Below are 8861 nucleotides of genomic sequence, written 5' to 3' on the forward strand. Positions count from 1 at the left end.
TAACTTCTGGAAACTCCATCATATTTCTTCTGTAATTTTGACTGAAATAAGGTAAAAAACTAACATCTTTCTAAAAAGGGACTCTAGTAAATAAATAAATGAAATCCCAGAAGGACGGCTCCATCCCTAACCCCATGATGAGAGGCAAACATTAGTGAATAGTCTTGTACTGAGTAGGGAGGAGGGGCTTCAAACACCTGGGGCTGCTTACTAGCTCATTCACAGAAGCTTCCACATTCTCCACCTTCTTATTTCTATCAGGAGGCAATGGTAACGTGGCCCAGATGACTAGTATTTCCCAAGTGCTAAATTGGCCTTCTTGATTAGAAAAACACAGCCTTGGGCTGGCAGCCTTGCCAGCAATCAGTGCTAATGCAAGACCCAACTGAGGAATACAGCAGACCAGGCTCTGTGCCCAGTGCCACGAAAGCCTTCTGCCTTGGCCAGGATATGGTCCAGAGATATAAAAGAGCTGATTTTACAACAGAGATACTTGGAGTCAACACTTACAACTGCCAACAGTATCTTGTGTACAACAAAAGCAGATGACTGAGGAAACTTATTTGTCACCTTGAAGTCCTGGTTAAATAGTCTCAGAGGAGTTGTTAATTGAGCATACCCTTGAACTGGCATGTCCTACTATACTGTACATGTGGTTATCATGCTTTTCTCATCGGGCCTTAGACTTTCTGGGTATAATCTATGCTTTATGATCTTTCAGTGTCTACGAGTCTACTTCCTACACCAAAAAGAGCTGCTCTTTCAACCTAGTTTATCCTCTCTTATTTTGCACCATGTTCAACACTAAATTGACAGAGCATCTACAGTATAAAAGCAAATGTAAATAAAATGTCATTACCTTTCTGCAAAGGCAAACTTAGGTACTTAAGTGGCCCTAGGTAATTATCCACTCCATTGTCTCCCAGAAATGTTTCTCAGATACTCTTTTCCCAATATTCTGTATCTCTCTTTTCTGGGGACTAAGGAATGCAGCATTCCCCAAACATATTTTATTCTAGATATGTGTAGAAAGAATTTCATGAGAACATAAATAAAGGCCATGTCTTTGGGGGAAACAGGGCCATTCCAATCTCGTTTTTAGGATAAGTAGGCTAAAGCCCAGAGAAGGGAAAAGAATTTCCTGTCCTCAGCTAATAAAACTGTGGAAGGGTCACACCAACTTGACTCTTCCACCCTCAAAAATGTGTATCCATTGAGCCATTGGATGGTGTCTAGTAGTTGGGGAACTTTGGTTTCATCAATTTTGCTACATCCCTACAGTTCTAATGTAGAGGAACTCTATAGGAAGGTCAGCTGAGAGTAGGTCAGTTGAGGGAGAGCAATGAAGGAGAAAAGTGCAGTGGTTGGAGGGCTAGTGAAATGGAGATATATCCCAGAAAAATGTAGATTAAAAATAATAAATAAATTGGCAAGATTTGGAATATGAGTATGTGGGTGAGAGGGAAGAGTTAAGGATATCACTGAGAAATCTGATGCGGGCAACTGAGCAGGAGACAAAGCTGCTTGAGTGGAGTAAAGGAGGGTTGAAGATGTCTCTTTCAATCACTATGGAATGTTCAGTGTAGATAACCAATCAACATTGACTTTCTAGGGAAATATTCAGGTTAGACCAAACTGAAGGAGACATTATGAAATGAAGTTAAAGCACGAGAATGAAAAAGATCTCCCAGAGAGAGCTCATAGAGAGAACAAAAGCAAGGCAAGGTCTAGAAACCTGGGAGAGTCAGGTCCGGACTCTAAAAGTTTATTATCTACATATCACTCTCCTTTGAAAATCCCCCACAGTAGTACCACCTCAAGCAGGGGACCCAAACAGGAGATAAATCTGAGATGCTGGATGGATTTGTAAGTCAGAGTACTCACATTTAACTGAAAGAATGAAGAGTCCCAAATAACACATAGATTTGGAGGAAGCCTGAGGAAGTTTTACAGGAAGATGATATTATCTGCAGATACATAGGGTCTTTCCCTTTCACCTTGGTATCCTGTTATATGTACAATTCCTCAATTTACCTATTTTTGAAGGGTTTGGAACTCAAAATCCCTAGAAAATCCCATTGGTCCCTAAGAGTGTCTAGAGTTCAGTACTCAGAAAGAATCTGCTAAGTATGCAGATGGGGTAGAAGTAGGAGTGGATCCCTAGGGAAAGAGACAGAGAGAAATGGTTTGCAAGGGCAGGGGGTACTGCTGGAAATGCAGTGTGATCAAAGGTGTGTAAAGTACATGAGTGATGGAAGGAAGAGACCCATGAAACACTGGTGAACTAGACTAGGACCAGATGCCTTGGCATTAAAGAGAATATGGCAACAACTGAACACCTTGAAGAACCTCAGACATCTGAACTGGTCCTATGACTAGAATGGGTTGAAGAAGTTCTTTCTACTCCCTATCTCCCGTAGGCACAGTGACAAAGGCTTTGTCAGCTTTTTACATGGGTTCGGAGGATTGAACTCAGGTCATCAGCCTTGTGTTGCAAGTGCTTTTAGCTGCTCAGCCCTCCCACTGGTCCCTGCTTTTCTTTTTGATGTCCTTAATACTGTGGAAATTTTTATTGGTCATGCATTTTAGAGGATGTGTATCAATTTTGACTTGAGTGCAGTACCCAACAAAGTGATCATAAGGAAAATCACTATGATTTACAGAAAACAACCCACTCCTTCCATTTTGCTATTAATACATCCTAGAGAAGGAGATATATCTAAAGTACCATAGGCTTTCAGGTAGGTATATGAGAAGAGAATACTTAATCCAGGCTCACTGACCTACATAAGGGGCTCTTCATTGTAGATCCTTAATACTGGGGCCATCACAGCCTTTGAACTTGCATTTCTATATATCCACATTTTTAGTCTCTAGGCTTAGTGACAATGTTCCCTCTTGCAGGAAGCCTGTCTTATAGAGGCCCTCAGCTCAAAATTATAATTCCCTCAGAAAGTCTGTTTCAGTACAGCTGCAGTACTTACATTTATTGCAGATATATACTTTCTATTCTACCTGTCTTTGAAAACAATCCAAGGTTCAAGAAATAGGACCCGTAGTTAATCAACAGTGTATGAGATGTAAGAGTGGTAAGATCGTGATCACTAGAATTAAGCAGACCTGGATATCAATTCCATATTTACAAATTTCTAGCTTTACTAACTTTTGTAAGTTCCTTCACATCTTAGGGACTGAGTTTCTTCACTTGCTCATGGTAGTATATCATAGGAGGATCACATGGCTATGGAAATAATTAATGAAGGAAAGAGTTACAGACTTTCCATGGTGGAATTCTGAAGACTTCTGGTGTTCAATAACTTTTTCATCTTGTAGTTTGACCTAAACATTTCTCACAGGACACCAGAAAAGTTTTCTGTTCATTGACCCAGCCAGTCATTAATTAAAATATCACTACAAAGAGTTATTGGCACAAAATTTCAAGCATAAAAGTCTATACAAATGGAAATCGTTGAGAATAACTATGATGTTCATAGAGGAAAAACTAAAAAGGAGATAATTTGTTTAAAATATCAAGATTTATGTTTTTTGAGACAAGGTTTCACTATCTATTCCTGGTTGGCTTGGAAGTTCCTATGTAAACCAGAGTGGCCTCAAATTCACAAAGACCTACCTGTTTCTGCCTCCTGAGTACTTGGATTACAGATGTGAGACACCACACCCAGACATGATTGATTATAAAGCTATAGTAACTACGGAATTGTAAAAATAGAAAACACATCAATAGGAAAATTAAAGTCCAGAAATAGATGCACAGATACAGAGACACTTGATTTAGCCACATGTATATAGAACTGTAGATATCAAACTAGAAAAAACTTTTCAACAAACTGGAAAATAATTAAAATAACATAAAAAATAAAAGTAACCTTCTATGTCACAACAAACATAAAAGGTAAAAAAATCAATTCCAGAAGAAAAACTTTATACACATAAAATTGATGTACATTCTATAAAGTACATGACCAATAAGAGTTCTCACATGTGAAAAACAGCAAAAATAAATACAGCTCAGGTTGGTAGTATACTTCTTTAAACCCAGCATTCAGGAGAAAGAGGCCAATCCTGGTCTACAGAGTAAGTTCTAGGATAGCCTGTTATATATATATATATATATATATATATATATATATATATATATATATATATATCTAAACTTAATAAAAGGGGAGAAGGGGAGGAGGTGAGGTTGGTGAGATGACGCAGTGGGTAAAAACACTTAGTGCTCAATCCTGACAATCTGAATTCAATACCCAGTGTCCATACCCAGAACAAGATAGAGAGGCATGTGTCTGTTATTCCAGCACACCTGTGATGAATTGGTAAGCAGAGCCAGGAGAATGACCTGAAAACTTGTGGCTCAATTAGGCTAGAGTACACAGTATGGCAAAAACAAGAGGTATCTGCTTTCAACAAGGTATAAGGAGATAACCAACTACCAAAAATTGTTCTCTTACCTCCACATGTGCACTGTGGCATGCATGTATATCACAATAATAATAATAAAATAAAAAATAGTAAAGTCTTGGGAATTGAAACAGCCAAGAGGAACACAAGAACACACAGCAAGTAAATGCAATNTGGTATCAAGTTAGAAATATTGAGACACAAAAAATCAAGTCAAAAACCTAAAGAAATAGGAATAAAGAATGGATTTCAGCTATCAATAATAACATTATATCGGTATAGACTGTCGTCACAAATATACCCATACTTATATATCACTAATTGGTAAATCTGCATTCAGGGCACTATACAAATTCTTTATCTGTACCCCTTTTCTGTAAGTCTAAACCTAGTCCAAAACTTATAAAAAGAACTTTTTATTTTAAAATAAGTAATAAAAGGGGGGACTAGTAAGACAGCTCAGGGGTAAAAGTGCTTATTGTCAAGCAGAAGGAGAAAGAGAGTCCTCTAAGTTGTTTTCTGATCTGCATATGCTTGTGGCATACATGTGTGCACACATAGAGAGAAAAATACAGAGACATAGGGACCAAGAGAGAGGTAAAATACAATCAAAACAAAACAGTAAAACATTGTATTTTGGAGAGATTAAATACCTAAACATATGAGGCACATTATAAGAAGTATGTAGAGGAATGAAGTACTAATATGAAGGGGAGCAACTACTTCATTGAATGGGATGGTAAACAAAATTAGCCACAAATAAAAAGATGTTTGACTATATTCAAATTCATGCTAATCATGGGGGAAGCCAAAATCCACATATTTTAATTCCCATAATAGACAAGTAAACTCCTACTGAGCCAGGCCTACTGCAGATTAAAACTATAAAGTCTGGAGAAAACCTAATGCAAACAACTAAAGACAGTGGAGAGAAAAGAAAACTATGCAGATACCAGACAGAAGTCAACATTTGCAGGAAGAAAATCACATGGGCTCAATTTCTCACTAATTTTTTTTTTGGGGGGGGGGTTTCGAGACAGGGTTTCTCTGTATAGTCCTGGCTGTCCTGGAACTCACTTTGTAGACCAGGCTGGCCTTGAACTCAGAAATCCGCCTGCCTCTGCCTCCCNAGTGCTGGGATTAAAAGCTGTGCGCCACCACGCCCGGCTTCTCACTAATTTTTTATAGTGCTCAATCTGAAGATAATACCTATTCTATTTCATAGAGGACAACTAAATCTCTAGTGGGAAACCTATCTCTCTAGTGGGAAACACAATTATTGAAAACAGGAGAACCGTGAAAATTAGAGTCTGAAAGAAAGAGTGACCAATCATGTATAAACTCCACTCTACACTGTGTTGGCTCAAAACTATATATGGGTCAGATTCTAAGAAGGCCACACAAGACTGAAAGAACTAAATTGTTATTTGAGGTGTCACTAGCTGCAGCGGAAAATCAGCTTATGATTTGAATCCAGTCAATTATCTAATTGGTTGCTAGCATAAACAAAATGAAACACTAAAATATCAATGGAACACACAAGAAAAATTGTATTCACACACACACACACACACACACACACACACACACGGGTAGGGGTGAAGATGGAAAGGAAGGAAGGGAAGGAGGAAAGAAGGGAAGGGAAGGGAAGAGGCAATGGCAACCATATGAAAGCAACCCTGAGATGACATCTCATTTGCTAACAAACACCCATCGATGTTAGAGTTAGCAAACAAGAACTTAAAAGCAGTTACTATTGCTAAAATAAAGGGCATAAAGGGAAACATGCCTATAATGAATGAAAAGTCAGAAAATATTAGAAAAAATAAAAATCATAATAAAGATTCAGGTGGAAATTTTAGAGCCATAACACTCAGAAGCTAGAAGAAAATGTCACTGCTCAGGCTTTAGAAATGAGAGATTGTATATTGATGAAAAAGTTCAGGAATTTAGAAGGCAATGGGATACTGTAAACAAATCTCAAATACACATAGTTCCAGGAAGGAAAGAAGATAAATCAGGAAAAATATGAAATGCAGCAGAAATAAACTCTCCCAAATTGACAAATATATAAATTACATAGGTTCAAGGTCAGGTATAGGCTTACAGCTACTTAAGAGGTCAAGTATATTAGACAGGGTTCTCTAAAATAGCAGAACTTATACAGTGAATCTACATATACATATACATATACATATACATATACATATACATATACATATACATATACACATACACATACACATACACATGTACGTGTGTGTGTGTGTGTGTGTGTGTGTGTGTGTGTGTGTGTGTGTAAATGTTATTTAATAGAATGACTTATAGGCTGCAGTCTGGCTAATCCAACAATGGCTGGCTATGGAATAGAAAGTCTAAGAATACAATAGTTTCTCAGTCTACAAAGCTGGATGTTTTAGATGGTCTTCAGTGTAAACTAGAATCCAGAAGAAGTGAGCTCTAATGCTAGTGAAAGGAGACTTGTAGCAAGATGAAGGCAAGGAGGCAAAGAACAAAAGCTTCCTTCTTCCATTCCCTTATATAGACTTCCAGCAGAAGGTGTAGCCCAGTAAAAGGTATGTCTTCCTGCCTCAAGATCCAGATTAAAGGCATGTTTTCCCCTAGTTCAAAATATCTGGATCAAAATTATATTGTCCGAATAGAAACAATGACTTCCTGAACTTAACAGGCAAATGGATGGAACTTTAAAATATCCTGAGTGAGGTAACTTGGTCACAAAAGAATACACATGGTATGCACTCACTAATAAGTGGATATTAGCTCAAAAGTTCAGAATACCCGAGATTCAATTCACAGACCACATGAAGCTCAAGAAGAAGGAAGACCAAAGTGTGGGTGCTTAAGTCCTTCTTAGAAGGGGTAACAAAATACTCACGGGAGCAAATATGGAGACAAAGTGTGGAACAGAGCGGAGGGAAAGGCCATCCAGAGACTGCCTTGCCTGGGGATCCATCCCATAAACAGTCACCAAACCCAGACACTATTGTGGATGCCAAGAAGTGCTTGCTGACAGGAGCCTGATATAACTGTCTCCTGAGAGGCTCTGCTAGAGCCTGACAAATGGAGATGTGGATGCTTGTAGCCAACCATGGTACTGTTCACAGGGTCTCCAATGCAGCAGCTAGAGAAAGGACCCAAGTTGCTGCAGTGCTTTGCAACTGAATAGGAAGAACAATAAAATTAACCAACCAGAGCTCTCAGGGTCTAAACCATCAACCAAAGAGTACATATGGAGGGAACCATGGCTCCAGCCACATAAGTAGCAGAGGATGGCCTTGTCTGGCATTACTGGGAGAAGAGGCCCTTGGTCCCTAGAAGGCTCAATGCCCCAGTGTAGGGGAAAGCAAGGGCAGGGAGGCAGGAGTGGGTGGGTGGGTGGGCATACCCTCATAGAAGTAGGAGGAAGGGGAATGGAATAGGGGACTTCTGGGGGTGGGATCTGGAAGGAATATAACATTTGAAATGTTAGTAAACAAAATATCCAATAAAAAAGGTAAAAGAACAAAAATTCCTCACAGGTGAGCCCTCTATTTTTGGATTTTAGTTAATTGCAGACATAGGCAAGTTGATAATCAATAGTAGTTAAAATAGCAAGATCCAGTCCTCTATTGGCTACAGAGTGAGTTCAATCCCAGCATAGGCATTTCAGTGAAACCCTGTTCTAGTTGTTTGAAGTGGGGAAATTCAGACACTTGTTGTCTATAAGGATGTAAGAGCAGAGATGAACTTGGAAGGAAGATGAGGGAACTGTGTTTCTAGGGTGGTGGAAGTCTCCATTTCTCCATTTAAATTTAAATTAGTTCTTTGATGATTTCATGCATGCTTATAGTGCATTCTGGGCACTGTCTCCTCTCTATTTCTGTCTGTCTCCCTCTCACCCCTGTCAACTCCTCTCCAACTCCTTATCTATCCCTTTCCTAGATTCATAAGTTTTGGTTGTGTGTGTGATTCATTTAAATGAAATCAAGACAATCTGCTTGACATTTGGATTTGGAGAATCCATTGGAGCCTAGTGAGGTCACCAGTAGTATACAACAGAAGTCATTAATTTTATCTTTTCTTTAATCTATATATAGGATATAGCTTAGCAAAGAAGGGTAAGAAACCCTGAATCCCTTATTCATCATCATCTGGCTATTAATGTGCCCATATTTGTATAGGTTCAATGCAGTAGTCATCCATAGTTGTTGACAACTCATAGCTTCATTGTCTGTGCCAAGGTGAGAAGTGAGCATTCCACAGTTCTTCTCTCTGACTTCTAGCTCTTCTATTCCTCTTCTTCTTATTATTATTAGGTATTTTCTTTATTTACATTTCTTTTTTTTCCTTTTTTCCAATTTTTTGTTAGGTATTTACTTCATTTACATTTCAAATTCTATCCCCAAAGTCCCCTATACCCTCCCCCACCCCACTCC

This window comes from Mus pahari, unplaced genomic scaffold (genome assembly GCF_900095145.1).
Source record: "Mus pahari unplaced genomic scaffold, PAHARI_EIJ_v1.1 scaffold_4634_1, whole genome shotgun sequence".
Lineage (NCBI taxonomy): Eukaryota > Metazoa > Chordata > Mammalia > Rodentia > Muridae > Mus > Mus pahari.